The sequence below is a fragment of the Phascolarctos cinereus genome, unplaced genomic scaffold, assembly GCF_003287225.1.
Source record: "Phascolarctos cinereus isolate Bilbo 61053 unplaced genomic scaffold, phaCin_HiC Scaffold_726;HRSCAF=1367, whole genome shotgun sequence".
NCBI classification, from domain to species: domain Eukaryota; kingdom Metazoa; phylum Chordata; class Mammalia; order Diprotodontia; family Phascolarctidae; genus Phascolarctos; species Phascolarctos cinereus.
In genome coordinates this window covers 5,141,496-5,163,309 of record NW_027556098.1, presented here as the reverse complement: position 1 = coordinate 5,163,309, position 21,814 = coordinate 5,141,496, and the positions used below count along the sequence as shown (strand labels likewise).

Here is a 21,814-nt window from a genome sequence, read left to right as displayed (position 1 = left end):
TGGAATTGTTCCAGTGGCCTACCAGGTTATCCATCTAGAATGCCCTTTCTCTTTCACATTTAAATTACAAAGTCTTCAAGGCCTCCATCTCTGTCATGAAACCTTCTTTGAGGTCCCTGACAGTTCCAAACACCTGTGAATCTCCATAGAAGCTCTACTCCAGTCTAAGAAATGTGAAGGTCAGAAGAAAAAATAAATATAATAGCAACATTAAAAACTCAATATAGAATGTTAAATAAAGTTTCAGTCACCAAAGTTCTTGGCATTGTCAAATGGTTCAATCTCAAGCACTGATGTAATTTTATCAGTGGAAATGACATGAAAGAAGAGCCATTATTACTATTTACTTTGCCACTGCACCCTAAAGACATCAGGGTTTTTCATGACTTTCAAGACTTTCAAGACTTAGAACTGAAACCTTCCATATGTGTTGTCTCCTACATTAGAATATAAGCTCCTAGAGCAAAGATTGTTTTTGTCTTCTGTTTGTATCCCCAGCATTGAGTATAGTGCCTTGCACATAGTATGTGCTAAATAAATGCTTCATTCATGCCTTGTTTGTTTTCCTGCTAGAGGCATTCATCCAATATGTGTCCTAAAAAAAACCCAAAACAACAAAAAAACTTATCTTCCTGATGAAAATGAAAACCTGAATATTATTTAATTTAATATGGAACATGATGAGTTCATAAATAGAATGGAAGGAATAACTTTTGAACAAAACCAGGAAAATAAATGTAAGAATGGGGGTTTCCCCCTCCACTATAGAAATTTAAAAAGGCGATTTCCAGGAGCCGAGATGGCAGCATAAGCAGTAAGTTGCTCTCAGTCTCCCTTACTGACTTCTAAAAATCCACAAAATATCACCCCTGGAAAAATCCTGGAACGGTGGAGCCAGAAGAAAGATGGGGTGCAGCAATCTTTTAGCCCAGGGAGCTTGAAGAATTGAGAGGAAAGGTCCCTCTTGCTATGGGGGAAGGGGAGCAGTACAGGATGGGAGGCATCCCAGCAAGCTAGTGGCAAGCTCCACCTCAGCAAACCAGTGGGAGATCGTAAGCCCCAGGGTGGTGGAATAATCAAGTGCCATCACCAGGACCCTGCTACATACCTTTGCACAGGCAGGGCAATCAGTAGACTCCAGATCAGAGAGCCACCATGTGCACCTGCAGTCAGGCAATCTCCAGCAGCCAAACATCCCAGTGCTTCAGTGCAGCTCAGGTGAGCAGGTATCCTCCAGGGGCCAGACCCCCACCCACAATCTAAGAGCTTCAGGGTAGCCCCAGGGAAATGCAGAAAAACCCCACCTGGCCTAGGCACATGCCAGCCACCATATCTAGGACCCCAGCTCAGAACCAGGTAAACTGACCCCCTACATTCTCCAGCTACCAGCAACTGAAGCTCCAGCACACAAAGCCAGTGACCAGGCTCTTGGCCCCCAGCACAAGAAACTTAGGACAATGCCCCCTGTGTTCCAGCAGAAGAGCTGGAGCCAGGAAATAGGCAATCATGAGCAAAAAGCAGAAACAGACATTGACCATAGATGCTTCCTATGGGGACAGGGAAGATCAAAACACAAATTCAGAAGAGGACAACATTGTCAATATACCAATATCTAAAACCTAAAAGGAGAATATGAACTTGTCTCAATACCAAAAACCTTTCTTGAAAAAGCTCAATAAGGATTTTAAAAGTCAAATAAAAGAGGTAGAAGAAAAATTAGAAAAAGAAATGAGAGGTATGCAAGAGAGAGTCAACAGCTTGGAAAAGGAAGGACAAAATTTGACTTTAGAAAACAATTACTTAAAACTTATAATTAGCAAAATGGGGGGGGGAGCACACTGAAGAAAACTACTCCTTAAAAAGTAGAATTGGCCAAATGGAAAAAAAGCCACAAAAACTCACTGAAGAGAAGAACTCCTTAAAAAGCAGAACTGAACAAATGGAAAAGGAGGTACAAAAGCTAACTGAAGAAAACAATTCGCTAAAAATTAAAATTGGGCAAGTGGAAGCTAATGACTTTATGAGACATCAAGAATCAGTCAAACAATATCAAAAGAATGAAAAAAAAATAGAGGCAAACATAAAATACTTCATTGGAAAAACAACTGACCTAGAAAATGGATCCAGGAGAGATAATTAAAAATTTTGTTGGACTACCTGAAAGCCATGATCAAAAAAAGAGCCTCGATAGCATCTTTCAAGAAATTATCAAGGAAAACTGCCTTAAGATCCTAGAATCACAGGATAAAAGAGTTATTGAAACAATCCACCTATCACCTCCTGAAAGAATCCCAAAATGAAAATGCCAAGAAATATTGTAGTCAAACTCCAGAATTATCAGGTCAAGGAGAAATTACTGCAAGCAGCCAGAAAGAAACAATTTAAATATTGTGAATCACAGTCAAGATTATGCAGGACCTTGCAGTTTCTACATTAAAAGATCAAAGGGCTTGGAATATGATAATCTGTAAGGCAAAGGGGTTTGGATTACAACAAAGAATCACCTACCCAGCAAAACTGAGCATAATCTTTCAGGGGAGGAGATGGATATTCAATGAAATAGAGGATTTCCAAATCTTCCTGATGAAAAGATGAGAACTCAACAGAAAATTTAATCTTCAAATACAAGACTCAAGAGAAGCACAAAAAGATAAACAGGAAAGAAAAAAAAACATGTTATTCAATAAGGGCAAACTACACATCCCTACATGGGAAGATGATACCTGTAACTCTTGAGAACTATGTCTTTATTAAGATATTTAGAAGGGATATACCAAGACAGAGGGCATGGGTATAAATTGACTTTCATGTGACGATAAACAATTCTAATTAAATGGTGAAAAGGGAATGTACTGGGAGAAGAGGAAAGGAGGAGGGAGAAAAGGGTAAATTACATCACATGAAAAGGTGCAAAGACCTATTACAGTAGAGGGAAAGAAGGGAGGGAGATAAACATTGTTTTAATGTTGCACTCATTGGATTTAGCTAAAAGAGGGAATAACATAATCAGTTAGGTATACAAATCTAACTTGATCTATAGGAAGTAAGAGGAAAGAAAATGGATGGGGTAGATAGAAGGGAGGGAAGAAATAGGGGAAAAAAGGAAGAAAAGAGAAGGGGCTGATAGAAGGAAGGGCAGATTAAGGAAGGCGGTGTTCAGAAGGAAAACACTTGAGAAGAAGGAAAAGGAAAAAAGAGACAGAAGCATAAATGAGGAGGGGAAATAGGATGGAGAGAAAGGCACAGTTAGTAATAATAACTATGAATGTGAATGGGATGAATTCTCCCATAAAACAGTAGTGGATAGCAGAGTGGATTAAAAAACATAATCCTACAATATCTTGTTTACAAGAAACACATTTGAAGCAGAGGGATACACACAGAGTAAAGGTAAAAGCCTGAAGTAGAATATATTATGCATCAGCTGAAGTTAAAAAAAAAAGCAGGGGGTAGCAATCCTGATCTTAGACAAAGCAAAAGCAAAAATTAATCTAATTAAAAGAGATAAGGAAGGAAATTACATCCTGCTGAAAGGTACCACAGACAATGAAGTAATATCATTACCAAACATATATGTACCAAGTGTATAGCATCCAGATTCTTAGAGGAGAAGTTCAGGAAGAAACAGACATCAAAACTATACTAGTGGGGGAACTTCAACCTTCCCATCAGAACTAGATAAATCTATGCACAAAATAAACAAGAAAGAAGTTAAGGAGATAAATAGAATTTTAGAAAAGTTAGATATGGTAGACCTCTGGAGAAAATTGAATGGGAATAGAAAGGAATATATCTTTTTCTTAGTGGTTCATGGCACCTACACAAAAATTGAGCATATCTTAGGGCATAAAACCCTCAAAATCCAATGCAGAAAAGCAGAAATATTAAATGCATCCTTTTCAGATCATGATGCAATAAAAAATTACATGTAATAAAGGGTCATGGAAAAATAGACTAAAAACTAATTGGAAGCTAAATACTCTAATCCTAAAGAATGAGTGGGTCAAACAACAAATCAAAGAAACAATCATTAACTTCATCCAAGAGAATGACAGTAATGAGACACCATACAAAAAAGTTATAGGATGCAGAGAAAGCAGTTCTTAGGGGAAATTTTATATCTCTAAATGCTTACATGAATAAAATAGAGAAAGGAGATCAATGAATTGGGTATGCAACTAAAAAAGCTAGAAAAAGAGCAAATCAAATATTCCCAATTGTAGAGGGTCAGCTTTGGGGAGTTGGAGGACTCAGGCCAGCCCAGGTCTTACCTGTTGATTGTACTAAGCCTGACAGCTGTGAAACTCAGGATGTCGGCTCACCACCCCCCTGGTCCGTCTCTTGAGAACAGGATGCAGGAATGGAGGAAATGGATGGGGTACAGGACAGGACGCAGGAAAGAATATAACAGACAAGGTACAAGGAAGTAAGAAAATCACTTAATTAGATTTGTACTTTTCATGAATAATAATGTTACTATTGCTTGATCCAGTACTATATAAGCCTGAGCCCTCAGATCAATAAACAGAGTTTGTTCTTCACTGCTGTCACCTGGCCCGTGATTCTTTCTCTCTTCACACTCTGCCGGCATCAGACCACAGCCGGGGACGCAGGTGCTCCCAGCACCCAATTAAGTACCAAATTAGAAATTCTGAAAACCAAAGGAAAGATTAATGAAATTAAAATTAAGAAAACTGCTAAACTAATATACAAAACTAAGAACTGGTTGGTTTTATGGGAAAAAAACAATAAAATAGATAAACTTTAGGTTAATTTGATTTTAAAAAGGGAAGAAAACCAAATTACTAGTATCAAAAATAAAAAGTATGAATTTACCACCAATCAGGAGGAAATTAAAACAATAATTAAGAGCTATGTTGCCCAACACCTCACCAATAAATTTGACAATCTTAGTGAAATGGATAAATATTTGCAAAAATATAAATTGCCCTGATTAACAGAAGATGAAATAAAATACTTAAATAACCCAATTTCTGAAAAAGAAATTGAACAGGCCATCAATGAACTCCCTAAGAAAATATCTCCAGGGCTAAATGGATTTAAAAGTGAATTCTACTAAACGTTTAAAGAAAAATTAATTCCAAAACTACATAAAACATTTAGGAAAACAGGTGAAGAAGGAGTCTTAGCAAATTCTTTTTGTGATACAAATATGGTGCTGATTCCTAAAATGGGAAGAGACAGACAGAGAAAGAAAAGTATAGACTAATTTCCCTAACAAATATTGATGCAAAAATTTTAAATAAAATATTACTCAAGAGATTACAACAACTTATCATGAGGATAATACACTATGACAAGGTGGGATTTATACCAGGAATGCAGGGCTGGTTCAATATTAGGAAAACTATCAGCATAATTGACCATATCAACAACAAAACTAACAGAAGTCATATGATTATCTTAATAGATGCAGAAAAAGCATTTGACAAAATAAAACACCCATTCCTATTAAAAATACTGGAGAGCATAGGAATAAATGGAATCTTCCTTTCAAGGATGATAAGCTAAGATAAACTAGAAGTATTTCCAATAAGATCAGGGGTGAAACAAGGGGTGAAACACCACTGTTATTCAAATATTGTACTAAAAAAGTTAGCTTTAGCTATAAGGAAAGAAACAGAAATTGAAAGTATTAGAATAGGCAAAGAAGAAGCAAAACTATCACTGCAGATGATATGATGGTATACTTAGAGAATCCTAGAGAATCTAATATAATAAAAAATGACAATTCTACCTAAATTAAGTTACTTATTCAGTGCCATACCAATCAAACTAGCAAAAAATTATTTTATAGAGCTAGAAAAAATTATTTAAAAATTCATCTGGAAAAACAAAATGTTCAGAATATTAAGGGAATTAGTGAAAAGAAATGTAAGGGAAGGTGGCCTAGCCATACCAGATGTAAAATTGTATTATAAAGCAGCAATAATCAAAATTACTTGGTACTGACAAAGAAATAGAGTGGTGAATCAGTGGAATAGATTAGATACACAAGACACAGTAATCAATGACTATAGTAATCTATTCCTTGATAAACCCAGAGACTCCAGCTTCTGGGGTAGGAACTCACTATTTGACAAAAACTGTTGGGAAAACTGGAAAATAGTATGGCAGAAACTAGGCATAGACCAACATCTTGCATTGTATACCGAGATAAAGTTAAAATGGGTATGTAATTTGTATATAAAGACTGATACTATAAGCAAACTGGGAGAGCAAGGGATAGTTTACCTGTCATATTCATGGAGGACAAAAGATGTATGACCAAACAATATACAGAGAAAATCATGAAATGAAAATGGATGATTTTGATTACATTAAATTGAAAAGTTTTTGCACTAACAAGCCAATGCAACCAAGATTAGAAGGGAAGTAGAAAGCTGAGAAACAATCTTTACAACCAGTGTCTCTGATAAAGGCCTCATTTCTAAAATATATAGAGAATTGGGTCAAATGTGTTAGCATACAAGTCATTCTCCAATTGAGCAGTTTTCAGATGACGAAATTAAAGCTACCTATAGTTATATGAAAAAAAAATGTTTTAAAGAATTAAAGATCGCTATAGTCATATGAAAAAATGCTCTAAATCACTACTGATTAGAGAAATGCAAATCAAAACAACTCTGAGATATCACATCAAGTGTATCAGATTGGCTAACATGACAAAACAGGAAAATGATAATTTTGGAGAAGATGTGGAAAAATTGAAACAATAATGCATTGCTGGTGGAGTTGTGAACTTATCCAACCATTCTGGAGAGCAATTTGGAACTGTGCCCAAAGGGCTATACAATTGTACACATCCTTTGACCCAGCAATACCACTTCTAGGTCTGTATCCCAAAGACATCATAAAAATGGGGAAAGGACCCACATGTAGAAAAATATTTATAGCAGCTCTTTTTGTGGTGCCGAAGAATTAGAAATTGAGGGGATCTCTATCAATTGGGGAATGATTGAACAAGTTGTGGTATATGAATGTAATGGAATACGATTGTGCCATAAGAAATGATGAGCAGGAAGACTTCAGAAAAACCTGGAAAGACTTACATGAACTGCTTCTGAGTGAAGTGAGCAGAACCAGGATAACATTGTACACAGTAACAGCCACATTGTGCAATGACTAACTTTGATAGACTTTGTTTTTCTCAGCAACGCAACATTCTAGGACAACTGCAAAAGACCCATGATGGAAAATCCCATCCACATCCAGAAAAAGAACTATGGAGTCTGAATGCACATTAAAGCATACTATTTGCTCTCTCTTTTTTGTTTGTTTGTTTGTTTGTTTCTTCCATGTGGTTCCTCCCATTGATTCTAATTCTTCTTTACAACATTACTAATGTGAAAATATGTTTAATGTTTAATTATAATTGTATATGTATAGCCTATATCAGATTATACACCATCTTGGGAAGGTAGGAGGGGATGGAGGGGAAGAAAATTTAGAACTCAAAACCTTATGGAAGTGAATGTTGAAAAGTAAAAATAAATAAACTAGTTAATTTAAAAATAAAAATAACAAGGCTGAGACATCTTGATTGAATCAATAAATCAAAAGTAAATTATGTGAAAAAAGAGCATAGGAGATTGGAGTTATTGGATGAAAACAAATGATGCCACAAAAGAAACATCTTGTGTGTGGCTGAATCAGACACACCTTTGTTCCTACTATAACACAGCAAATCATTTCAGAATTAGATATTCCAACAAAAGTCCAATTGAGTGATAGTAGAATACACCTATGGGTTGTCCTTGGTGGGGGCAGAGGAAGAGGTGTAGTTTTTTCTCTCTCTTCCCTTAATCCCATCCATTGATCATTGATGACCTTGTGAACTTTCTTTCTTTTTTCCTTTTTTTTTTTGGCAATTGGGGTGAAGTGATTTACCCAGGGTCACCCAGCTAGTAAGTATCAAGTGTTTGGTCTGAGGCCGGATTTGAACTCAGGTCCTCCTGACTTCAGGGCCGGTACTCTATCCACTCTGCCACCTAGCTACCCCTGTGAACTTTCAAAGATCGGAAAATCTAGAGTTCCTATCAGTGACAGTAGCAGTACCTCAGGATCCAATAGCAATGTTCCCACACCTGCACTGTCTCCATAAGGAGGAAAGGTAGCTCTAAAATCCCACAGGAAATAGCAGAGAGCTGCATCTGATGAGAAAGTCATGATTCTATGAAGGGAGAAAAATAATTTATATTAGTCAGCATCTGTGAATTTATCCTCTGGCTATGAATGCTTTCTAAGTTTGAGCTCATTCTCCATGGTGACCCTGGATGTATCATCAGAAAGTATATTCCCAGACTGGGGGGATATTTCTACAACAATTGCCCTCCTTATAACTGTTTAATAAATATCCTTTTATAAAAGCGAATTAAATTTACTAATGATTACTAGGGAGTAGGTTGGTGGGGGATCATGAGCATACTGATAGAAACCTTGCCCCTTTGGGCTTACTTCTACGGCTTTGAGGAGAGAAGTAGCCATGCTCTGGGAATCTGGCCTATGAATGTGAGTGGGTATTGGTGATTTGCACTTGCAGGGGTTACTACACAAATATTCTGGGTTTGTGAGGAGAATTTAAATCAGTCTCAAATAGTAGGCAAGTATCTAATTCAAAGAAGCAAGAAACTAGTACTATACAAAAGGTATGGAATTCTATTTCTGGCTTCTTTGAAAGAAGGTGAAGGAGAAGAGAAAAGGACATGATCTGAATAAGAAAGAGAAGGAAAACATGTTGGTGACTGGGAAGAGGTTAGACTAGTGAAGTATGTAAGAAGTTGAACTTAGGGAAGGGAAATGTGGCAAAGTTTTTGGGAAATTGCAGAAATTTTGAATGAGATCATCCCCCAGACCTTTTACTTACAGTAGAAACTCTACTCTAATCTTAGAAATGTGAAGAACAGAAGAAAAAATAAATATAACAGCAATGATAAAAATTTTATACAGACTGCTAAATAAATAAAGTTCCAGCCACCAAAGTTCTTGGCACTGTGTAATGCTTCAACATCAAGCACTGATATTTTATCCATGCAAATAATATTAACAAATATTTACTTCCAGGTTGAAAAAAAGAGAAGAATCAAGGACAATTGAGGAGGCTATAATAGGATTAAGGAAGACTAAAGAGGATCAAAGAGAATTAGGGAGTATAACCTGAAGAAAAATAAAATAAATAAGGATAAAGATAAGACAAGGCCAAGTGAGGGGAACAATTAGAGGGTAAAGCAAACTGATAGAGTGCATTTGTGGGTAGGACATATTGCTGGACCAAATAGGAGATTGGTGAAAGACCAAATGAAAGGTGGATATGGAAGAGTATTTGTTGAGTTTAAGGAAAGGAAGTTGAGTGAGGCAGTCAAAATATTGAGGTTAGCTGTAAAAGTTTTGACTAAGTATGTAGGGTTGATGCATAAACACTCACAAGTAGTTAGAAAACAAAAACAAGCTAAGGTTGAAAATACAAAATATTTTGAATAGGGAAAATTATGTAGTAACGTATAAAGCTGCAATGTTGGGGGCAGCTAGGTGGCACAGTGGATAGAACACTGGCCTTGGATTCAGGAGGACCTGAGTTCAAATCTGGCCTCAGACACATAATTTTTACTAGCTGTGTGACCCTGGGCAAGTCACTTAACCCCATTGCCTAGCCAAAAAATAAAGTTGCATTGTTCATATTTCTTCCATAACCAAGTGACATCTGTTTTCTATGTTCTAAGTATAGGATGATATCCCTATGGACAAGAAGGTGAAGGAAATGGAAAAACTTCTCATATTCCAGGTGATTGACTAGCAAGAATAAAGTCTTTCTAACAGAAAAAGAAGAAAGGGAACAATGGGGGAAAGGGTGAACTAATGTGGAAGGAAAGGAGACTTAGTCTTTGTTCTAATGTTGGGTTGTTATACAGAGGAGAACAGGAAGGAAAAGTAAAGCTGTGCAATAAAAGCCTAAAAACAGGTTTGAGTCTTCTCCTGAAAAGGTGAAAGTTGGATATTCTGAGGAAGAAGTTGTTTGTCTTCCAAAGAGAGATAAAGAGAGGCACAGAAGCTATTAGATGATTCATCAACCAGTAGGTGTCAGAGGAAGAAGAGGATAATATGGTGTTGGGTGATTACCTGCTCAGAGGTACTGAGGCATTTGTTAATCTGTTAACAATAGGGAGGTTGGTTGTCTTCAGCATACCTACCAATATTTCCTATTGCTATTATTCAGTTACCTGGAACTCTGACTGTTGAATGCAGGCACTTCCCCTCCCCCTTCAGAAAATATATCTAATAATAACAATAATAATAATAATAACAGAGGACTTCCCAAAACTTATTAGAATGGAAGACAGCTACCCACTTCTGGTGATCTGAGTGCTAATTTCACTGCCACAAAGAGCCTAAAATCATTGCGAGTGACTATAAAATTTTGGGCAGGAACTGAAGACCAACGGTGTACAATGCTTTCTTACTATTTTCTCACTTAAAGGCAAGGGATGAAGAAGAAGAAAAATAATTTGGAAAGTAAACAGCACAAGGCGGTGTTTCTGCCCCATTCTCAGGCCAGCTGCAGCGATGGTGGCGGGGGCAAGTCTGGCCGTGACGGGTGGAGGAGAACGCTGTGCCTCTCTGGCCAAGTTTCTCAGCCACGTGGCTCTAGATTGTAGGTACTCTCAGGATGTCAGAGGTCAGCTAGGCTGGGGAACTGGGCCGCACCGGAGGGAGCTGTCCCTCACTGCCTGGGGCCTGGGGGCTGATTCGGTGGTGGCCCGCGGCCCCCTCGGCTGCCTCCCTTCTATCCTTTCCAGAGACCTCACTCTTGGGGGCATCAACAAGAAAACCTTCACTCCTAATATCATTAGCAGGAAGATCAAGGAAGGGCCAAAGGAAGAAATATCAGTCAAGAAAGAGAAATGAGAGAGGGATTGAGATCGATAACTAGATGGACATGGTGGAGGAAGGGGTCATCCAGAAGTGATCCAGTCCCACTCCATCTTTGAGCAGGGTCCCGCAGAAATGAAGGAGAAAAGCAGCTGGGATAAGATAGTGGATGTGTCGGACTTTGACCCATCTCATATTATCAACATTAAAAAGGAGAGGAGGGAGACAGATGAGGAAACTAAACAAATTCTAGGCATGCTGGAGAAGGATGATTTCATAGATGACCCAGAGCTCAGGAATGGTATATGAAACAAACCTGTGCACCTTCCTCTGGCTCACTCAAGGTAGCTTTTTTAAAGAAGAGAGTGAAGAACCTGATGTTAAGCCCTGACTAGGGAGAGTCAAGGAAGAGAGCATGGAGGTAGATGTGCCAGCACTGAAAGTGAACGAGGAACAACAAGATGAGGATGAGACCAAGGCAGCTTTCCCTTCCAGGCCCATTCCAGAGGTGACCGGACTTCCTTAAGATGTGTCTGTGGCAGACTTACTCAAGGAACTGAGCTTTTATTCCTGCAGCTTCCTGACACGTTTCCTGGTCAGCCTCCCACCCAGGACATCAAACCCATCAAGATGGAGGTTCAAGGAGAAGATGGGCAAATGGTGCTCATGAAGCCAGAGAAAGATGGGGAAGCTAAATTGGCAGAGAACCAATATACACTGAGTAATCTGACAGAGGATCAAGTAGGAAAACTGCTGATCCAAAACTCAGGAAAGGTGCAACTGCTTCTGAGCAAAGTGACTCTTGATGTAGCAGGGGGTACTTCCTGCTCCTTTTTGCAGGAGCTGGTATCTGCGGCCATTGGAGACAGCAGAACAGGTGATCTGACAGTGCTGGGTCATGTGAAACACAAGCTGGTGTGCTTCCCTGATTTTGAATCCCTCTTGGATCACAGGCAGTGGTGAAACCAGCTGATTGTGGGTGAAAGGGGTGCCATTTGCTCGTTGCCCAAAGATTTTCAATCCTGAACTCCTTTGGGATCTAGAAGATAATTCCAACCAGCAACTCCTGCCTCCAATAAATATTATGGCTGGCTGTCCAGAGTTTATAAGGGTTCAATGACTTCTTCCCAAGTGGTAACGAATGGCTTGATAGCCTTTGGAGAGAATGGAAATAATATACAGATGCCTGCTGCTGTATTTATGGGCTTGTGCCTACTCTATTTATACTGTATATTTATGTCTCCCTCTTTTTGTATTGACTGTATCTATATGTGCTGAAGGGCAGCGGAGACCCAAATGGAAAAAAAGAAAGAGAGAAAGTAAACAGATAGTTAAACATGCTGTAATTGAGAATGGGATTTATATTTCTGGACCAAGATTTAAAAATCTAGGGATGACTAAATTCCAGACCATAAATGGAGTATACCTAACAAAGACCTGTAAATGTGCATTTGCCAAGTGTCTTGAAAATGTAATCCAAAAGGGCTTTGAACAAAAATGGAGGAAGAAGAGTACCTGCATATGTTTTCCAAGTTACCTACCATAGAATGTAGATACAAAGAAGGAAGAATAATAATTGTAACATTTAGACATTGACAAGATACAAAATCCAAGAAAGGAGCCAGTAGTCAAGGCAACAAACACTACAGTACCTGAAATGAGTCAGACACTGTGACAAACACTAGAGATACAAAGAAAGGGCAAAAAGACAATACCTGATCTCAAGGAGATAAATCTAAATAGACAATATGAAAACAACTAAGGACCACCAAGATAGATAGAGGGAAAATTGAAAATAATCAACAAAATGAAATCACTAGCATTAAAGGAGTTTGGGAAAGGCTTCTTGAAGAGTGACAACTTAACTGGGACTTGAAGAAAGCCAAGGAGGCTAGAAAAGTAGAAAAAGGAGGGAGAAAATCCCAGGCATGTGGGATAGCCAGTGAAAATGTCCAAAGTCAAGAGATTCAGTGTCTTGGAGGAATAGCAAGGCCAGTGTCACTGGATTACATCCTAGGTGGGGGTAAGAAGAAAATATAATGGATTGAGAAGAGCCTTAGGACAAAGAGACCAATCAGCAGTCTAGTGTAATAGTGCATGCATGTGATAATAAACTGAGGAGATGGCAGCAGTATGAGAAAAAATGACTATTTTCTTATTATATTAATAACCAATTTTATATACAGTACTCAAAGATCCTTGCTTTCTCATTCAAAACCCAGTCTCTCAAGGACATTTCTGACCTTGCCCCCAAATTCAGCTCACTCAGACCATTTTATCTATGTGGAAGTCTTACTGTAATCCCAACATTGTTCAACTTGGGTAGGACAGGGAGGAGATTAGGTTACTTTGTATATATTGCTAGAAGTAGAAACATCTGGGAAGGTGCTGATGTGATCAAAGTCACATTCCCCATTCCCTTATTAGAAGAAGTCTATGTATTATTATAATATTCATTATCTCATTAATTGTTAATCAGAGTTGATTTTCACCTTCAGGGACACCCAATTTTCCAAATGTTTAAATACAAACATTCATTGACCTCCATTCGGGGGCTTTGGTTACCAAGAGAAACCAATGACCTCAATTTACTCATTATTGATTATGATTTGCTAGTCTAATTTATAAATTGACTGTTAATTACCCAGAAACCCTTCTTCTCAGACTTTTCATAGAAGAGGAGAAAAGGAATATATGTGAGGGACATTACTCATGAAAATCAATGGGACTTGGTAATGAATTGGAATTGCAATTCTGGGTGACTGGGAGGGTGGTAGTGCTTTTTACAGTAATGGGCAAGTTCATAAGGGAGGGATCTGAGGGAAAAGATACTGAGTTATTTTATGGACCTAAGATTAAGATGTCTACAGGGCATCCAGTTCAAGGTGTCCAATAGGCATTTGAAGATGCAAATTTGGAGAATAAGAGAGAGGTTAGGGTTGCATAAGTAGATCTGAGAATCAGCAGTGTAGGTAATAGTAGAATCCACAGGAGCTGATGAGATCGTTAACTGAAATAGCACAGGGGTAGAAGAGAAGAGACCACAGGAAAGAAGACTGAGAACACCCAGCATCCAACAAAGGAGACTGATGAGGAGTGAGATAGGTAGGATGAGAAGCAAGATAAAGTAGTGTCACAAAAAATCGAGAAAGAAACATCTGAAGAGAAGAAAATATCAAAAAGTTTATAAATAGTAGCAAAGGCTACAGAGAAGTCAAGAAGGATGAAGACTGAGAAAATGCCAATAGGTTTGCAATTAAGAGATCATTGCAAGCTTTAGCTGAATGATGAGGTTAGAAACCAGATTTTATAGTTAGGAAGAGAATGAGAGGAAAGGGATCAATGTAAAATCCTACACATTAGGTACAAAAAATTAACTTCATAAGTAAAGTACAAGATGAGCAATGATTTAATAGCATTTGTTTTGTTAAAAAAAATCCAAGGAGTTTTAGTGGACCAGTCAGTGAATAAACATTTATTAAATACAATATGCCTGTCACTGTGCTAAGTGCTTCCAAGGCAAGGCGAAACACAGTTCCTTCTCTCAAGGAGCTTACAGTCTAATGATTTCAATCACAATATGACCATTAACAGTCAAATGGCGGCCAAGTGGCAGACATGTGATGCCATCTTGAGCTGCATAAAAAGAAAAATAGCTTCCAGAAAAGGGAGGCAATTGTTCCACAATACTTGTATTGCATATGGTTCTAGGCACCACCGTTTAAGAAGGACATTGATAACTGAGAGAGTATCCAGAGGAGGGTAACAAGGATGTGAAAGGGCCTTGATTTCATGACATACATGTAAGGACCTGGGAGCCTTTAGTCTAGGGAAGAGAAGATTCAGGAGGAACATGACAGCTGTCTTTGAGTGTTTGAAAGACCATCATTTGGAAAAGGTATTAGATTTATCCTATTTGGATCTCAGGGAAGACTGATGACCAATGGGTAGATGTTACAAAGAAGCAAATTTAGGTTTGTTCCCAGAAAAAAAACAACTTCGTGAGGATCAGGGCCATCCGAAAATGGAATGGCCCAACTTGTGTGGCAGTGGATTGGATCTGGTAAGTTAGAGTGGAGATTCGTTTCATAAATAGATTGGAATAGATAGACGCTTGGGGTCTCTTCCAACTCTCACATTCCGTGGTTCAGTGGTTCTGCATGAGGTTCCTCTTCTTACAAAGGGGAAATCTGAACATATTGGAAGAAACACTATCCTCTTCTCCATAGAAGAGTAGAGAGAATTTATAGATATTGCAGATTTGGAGAAACCTGTTACAAGTACCAGAAGGGATTTGTCATTATGTGTGGCACCATAACTCTTCCTAGCTTGTTAGGGAGAATGTAGGGGGAAGCCGCATATTAAGGATATGTGGTAAATGTTCAACAAGCTATCCAAAAAAAAAGTATGCATGGCATGGTTTTAAGTTTATTATGCATCATTAACATTTTCTCCATCTTTTTTCATTTTTTTAAAACATATGTTTTTAAAACTTTGGGTTACAAATTTTCTCCCTTCCTCCCTCCCCACCCACCCTCATTGAAAAGGCAAGCAACTTGACACAGATTATACATGTGTAGTCATGCAAAATACTTCCATGGTAGTCATGTTGTGAAAAACTAAGTATATTTCCCTTCATCCTATACCTCCCCCGTGTATTCTATTGTCTTTGTTGACCCTGTCCCTCCTCAGAAGTGTTTGCTTCTGATTATCCCTTCCCCAATCTGCCCTCCTCTCTGTCATCTCCCTGCTCTCTTGTCCCCTTCCCCCCTTGTTTTCCTGTAGGGTAAGATAGATTTCCCTACCCAGTTGTGTATGTTATTCCTTCCTTAAGCCAAATCCTATGAGAATAAGATTCACTCATTCCCTCTCACCTTACCCCATTTCCCCTCCACTGTAAAAGCCTTTTCTTGTCTGTTTCAGGTGAGATAATTTACCCTGTTCTACCTCTTCCTTTCTCCTTCTCCCCGTATAATCCTCTCTCACCCTTAACTTTATTTTCCAGATATTTCCTTCATCTTCAACTCACCCTGTGCCCTCTATCTATCTATCGATCTATCTATCTATCTACCTATCTATCTATTGATATATACATACATACAATTTTCCCCTCCCACTACCCTAATACTGACAAAGGTCTTATGAGTTACAAATATCTTTCCATGCAGGAATGTAAACAGTCCAACCTTAATAAGTCTTCTTATGATTTCTCTTTACTGTTTACCTCTTCATGTTTCACTTGAGTCTTGTATTTGAAAGCCAAATTTTCTATTCAGCTCTGATCTTTTCATCAGAATGCTTGAAAGTCCCCTATTTCACTGAATAACCACTTTTTTACCCTGAAAGATTATACTCAGTTTTGCTGGGTAGGTGATTTTTGGTTGTAATCCTATCTCCTTTGCCCTCCGGGATATTGTATTCCATGTCCTCCGGTCCCTTAATGTAGAATCTGCTAAATCTTGTGTTATCCTGATTGTGTTTCCACAATACTTGAATTGTTTCCTTCTGGCTGCTTGCAATATTTTCTCCTTGACCTGGGAACTGTGGAATTTGGCAACAATATTCCTAGGAGTTTTCCTTTGAGGATCTCTTTCAGGAGGTGATTGGTGGATTCTTTCAATTTCTATTTTGCCCTCTGGTTCTAGAATATCAGGGCAGTTTTCCTTGATAATTTCTTGAAGAATAATGTCTAGGCTCTTTTTTTTTTATCATGGCTTTCAGATAGTCCAATAATTTTTAAATTATCTCTCCTGGATCTATTTTCCAGGTCAGTTGTTTTTCCAATGAGATATTTCACATTGTTTTCTATCTTTTCATTTTTTTGGATTTGTTTTACAGTGTCTTGATCATTTTCTCCATCTTTTTCTTACATTTAGATGATCAACAAAACAATAAATCAAGCCCCATTTTGTAGTGTTTGGCAATTTTTGAGGTACAAATGCAAATTTTGAAAATTTAATAATTTTCCCAAGACAGTTCAAGCTGGCCAGCATACCCCTACCTATATTTATGAGGGAGAGGGGGAGAATGGGAGGAAAAGGCTAATATTATTTGCTGTATTATTAAGTTGTCTACATATGGCCACCTTAGGTATGTTCACTTGGGAGTTATACTATCTTTTTAAAACATATATTCTAGATGGGGGGTGGGGGAGAAGACTGCCAAGACTTATCAAAGCTGCTGGATGCCACCCATTTCTTTTTTTTATTATTTTATTCTGAACTTAAGAAATAAAATAAGCATCTTCTTAACATAGTAGCATAGAAAAAAAAGATTTTTTCTGATTAGTGATTACCACGAAAAGACACTTCACTTGCTGTGTGACCAGGACTTAATTGTTCTGAGCCTCAGTTTCCTTATCTGCACATGAAAGAGTTGGATTATATGTCCTCTGAGGTGCCTATCAACTCTAGACATATGACCCTATGATCCTATGACATCTAAAATGCATCTCTGTTGACTTGAAAGTCCTGGATAGGAAACTGAGTATGTGAAGGCACAGATGGTGTTTTTATTTTTTCTTCCAATTGAAGCTTTGGAAAAGAGAGAAGGATACGAGAGGGGAACAGCTGTCTACATAGATCATTTCAAAAAATAAGATTCAATTTTCTGGATCATGGTTTATGATACCAGAATGATGGGCTCCTGAAAAGAAAAGGGGTGTGCCTCATGAGGATTGAGAAGAAAGCATCTGACCAAGCACTTGATGATTTGATCAATAGGGCTTTAAACTGAATATACAGAAAGAGGAAGAAAAAAATTGCTGAGATAAACCTGTCAAACAAGATACTTTGAGGACAACATCTATGGCATAGAAATAACAATAGTGGAGAAGATTATCATATAAAAAAAACTGGGAATAAAATGAGACCATAAGGAATAATAATAATGAGTCCTGGTTTGGGGCTTTGAAACTTGGTTTGGTTTAATTTTTTGCTCTGGACCTATGGTTTCATCAAAGTAGGGACATCAGTAAGAAGACTTTCTGTGTCAATGCCGATTGCCAGTTTGTAGACTTAAGAGTGTTGCATGGGAAATAGGTAAGCATACTTTGTTTAAAAGAAATAAAGTCAGTGATATGGTGCAGTGGACGCAGTGCTGATCCTGAAGTCAGGAAGGCCATAGTTCAAATCCTGTCTCAAACATTGACTACTTGTATAAGCCTGATCAAGTTACTTTTGCACTGTCTGCCTCAGTTTCCTCATCTGTAAATCAGGGATAATAATAGCACATATCTCCCAGGGTTATTATAAGGATAAAAATGAGATAATATTTGCAAAGTATATTGCAAAATTGAAAGCATTATATAAAAGCTAGGTATTATAAAAGAAACATCTAATCAAAAGAGCAGGGAGTAAGTAACATTGTATGTCAACATGTTATACAGTTACATGGAAATACACAAATTTGAAGTAAGGTCATGGTGGAGATTATTTGGATAAAAATAAAAGCATTTTTGTTATGAAAGCACTCTATAGACCAATGACATCAAACTCAAATAGAAACAGATCTCTGTGGACCACATATTGACTTGGAAACCACACATTAATACTATTCATGTTTTATTGAATTTGTATTTATTTTGTTAAATATTTCCTAATTACATTTTAATCTGGTTTGGCTGCACTCCTTTTCCAATGGAGCATTGGGATGATGCTTCCCTAATATAAATGATGAAATTAGCACACTGGCAAGATAACAACAGTCATTGGAGGCTTAGATCCTCTCTACTTTGCCTGGGAATCTCATTTTACTAAAAGCAGAGCATCTGATAAATTCTTGATTGACAATTTTATCTTGCAAAAGACAGAATGACAAGGGGAATTACTACTCTAGAATTAATTATGATCAACAAAGTAAGACTGCTTAGTGAAGTAAGAAAAATGGGAACTTTGGAAGAAGGTGATCATGTCATCATAGCGTTCAAAATATACAGAAAAGGAAACATCAGAGGTGAATATTGTCATGGAAATTAGAATTGGATTTGTAGTCAAAAGATCTGAGTTGAAGTCTTGGTCTGGTGACCTTAGTCAAATAACTTGACCATACAGCTTTTTTTTTCCTTCATCTATAAACTGGGGTGATAACACTCATTTTAGTGGTGTTATTCAGTCATCAGTTGTGTCTGACTGTTCATGATCCCTTTTGGGGTTTTCTTGGCAAAGATACTGGAGTGGTTTGCCATTTCCTTCTCCAGCTCATTTTACAGATGAGGAAACCATGGCAAAGTTAAGTGACTTGCCCAGGATCACACAACTAGTAAGTGTCTGAGGCTGGATTTGAGCACAGGTCTTCCTGATTCCAGGCCGGCAGTCTATCCACTGTACCGCCTAGCTACCCCACTTGCACTAAAACTTAATAGAATTATCATTAGAATCAAATGAGAAGATTACATATCATTTTTTTAAAAACTATATAAATGTGAGCTATTACTTTACTCAAGAAAATACTCTAGATTTTAAGAATGAATATTTCAAAAAGTTCAGAGAAAAGCTAAGAAGCCCTTCCTAATTCCAGTGCCTCCCCTCTGTTAATTATCTCCTATTTATCCTGTATGTAGCTTACTTTTTATATATTTGTTTGCATGTTGTCTCTCCAATTAGATTGTAAGCTTCTTGAGGGCAGGGAATAGTTTTTGCCTCTTTTGGTATACCCAGAACTTAGCACAGTGCCTGTCACATAGTGGGTGCTTTATAAATGTTGATTGATTGGTGAGTTAGTTAATAAAATTGTTCTAAGAAGGGAAGCTCTCGGAGATGATTCTGGGAAGATGTTGGAGTAGGTCAGAAAATTCCAAGCTCTCCAGATTTCCTCCACAAACAAGAAAAATTAGTGCCTCAGGGTGAATGTAGAGCAGCAAAAATTAACAAGAATTGGAGCAGAGCAGTGGTCCTCCTGGGACAGCCGGAGAAGATCTAAAGAAAGATTTTAGGATAGAGATTTGACACCTCCAGGCTAGCTCAACTGAAACAGCAAGTGGTAAGCCCTTAGGTGATACAGCCTCAACCTCAGGCACAAGCATTTTCAACTCCTGGACAGTGTGGGGAGTCCGGTGTCTGAGCTGGGGAAGATTGAGGGCATCTCTGCTGACCAGGGACACCAGGCCCAGCTGTGCTGCCAAATTGTGGTGTGCTGGGAGAGAAGGAACCCACACACTCCCAGTGAGTGCAGAAGCAGTGGGGCAGGGATGCTGCTGGCTATGGGCACTTAAGTTTTTGATCTTGGTTCCAGGCCAGAGGGGAGAACTGAAGGTCATAGCCACTGGAGGGTTCTCAGGGAACAAGAGCATTTCCAGCATAGTGTGCCAGGGGGCCCTAGCTATGGCTTGGAGAAGGAGAGGAGTACAGAGATTGAGCCCAGGACAAAGCTCAAAAAAACGGTAAGAAGGACCTGAGGCCAGAGGCACCACCCCGCAGGATTAGAGGTGATTATAATAATAAACTGCTATTTTTTTTAAATGAGCAGGCAAAGGAGAACGAACAAAACCATAGGCAGTTACTTTGGTAATAGAGAAGACCACAGTTCATCTTCAGAGGAGGATATTGGAGCAAAAAAAAAGCCTCTTCTATCCCAAAGAGTAATGTTAAATGGTCATCTTCCCAGAAAGAATTCATAGAACTCAAAAAAGACTTCAAAAATCAAAATAGAAAAGTCAAAGAAAAAAATTTTAAAGTAAGAACAATCAAAGAAAAACAAGAAGATTGTGAAAAGAAAGTCAACCAACTGGAAAAGAAGATCCAGAATCTTAAGGAAGAAAACAACTCCTTGAAAATCGGAATTGGGCAAGGAGAAGCCAGCAAAGTTATAAGAGACCAAGAAATAATAAAACAAAATACAAAGAATGAGAAGAAGAAAATGTGAAACATCTTATAAGAAAAACAACTGATCTGGAGAACAGATCAAGAAGAGAAAATATAAGAATAATTGGACTACCTGAAAGCTATGATCAAAAACCAAAAAAGAATCTTGATACAATAATACAAGAAATAATTAAAGAAAATTGTCCTGAAGTGTTAGAACAAGAGGGGAAAGTAGAAATAGGAAAAGTCCACCACTCATCACCTGAAAGAGATCATCAGAGGAAAACCTACAAGAATATCATAGATGAGATAAATATCACAAACTTCAAAACCCCCAGATTAAGGAGAAAATATTGCCAGCAACGAGATGCATACAAACATAAAATAAAGGTTAGGAATAGAATTTATCATTTAAAAAAGCAAGGATGGTAATCATGATCTCAAAGTTAAAGCTAAAATCAGATTTAATCAAAAGAGAAAAATAGAGAAACTACACTATATGTCAGCCATATTAATCAATAGTTTTAGAGACCATGTAAAATAACTGGATAGTATTAAAAAAACCATGAGTGTATACTTGCCAAAACAGACACAGGAACTATATGAATATAAACACTAAACACCTTTTATACAAAGTTAAACCTAAATAATTGAAGTAATATTTATTGTGCAAGGTAGGTAAAGCTAATATAGTTTCTAAATGACAATTTTACCGAACTAATCTATTTATGTAATACCATCCCTATTAAATTACTAAAAAAATTATCTGAGTCAGAAAAAATAATAACAGGCTTCATTTGGAAGAGCAGAGGGCCAGGAATTTCAAGGAAACCAGAGGGAAAAGATGTGAAGGAACTAGATTCAGTAGTATCAGACCTTAAACAATATTATAATGTGAGAGCAGTGTTGAAGTACAAAATGCATAGTTTCAATTATTTTAAATTAACATTTTCTTGTATAAATAAAACACATGTAGCCAAGAATAGAGGGAGTGCAGAAAAAAAATGAGGGAAAAAAACCCTCTCATAGACAGTCTCCCAGATAGACTGTGATTGGGTCAGAATGTTGCTGTGGTGTAGGAGATAAAAAGCTGGTGGATTTAGGAAAATATGGAAAGACTTGCACTT

The 21,814-nt window shown here is 37.8% G+C and overlaps 1 pseudogene; it reads left to right on the top strand.

Annotated features, from left to right (window-relative positions):
* The first annotated feature begins 1,155 nt into the window (after positions 1-1,155).
* LOC110222468 (DNA-directed RNA polymerase III subunit RPC4 pseudogene) lies at positions 1,156-11,850 on the top strand (annotated as a pseudogene).
* Positions 11,851-21,814: the final 9,964 nt, after the last annotated feature.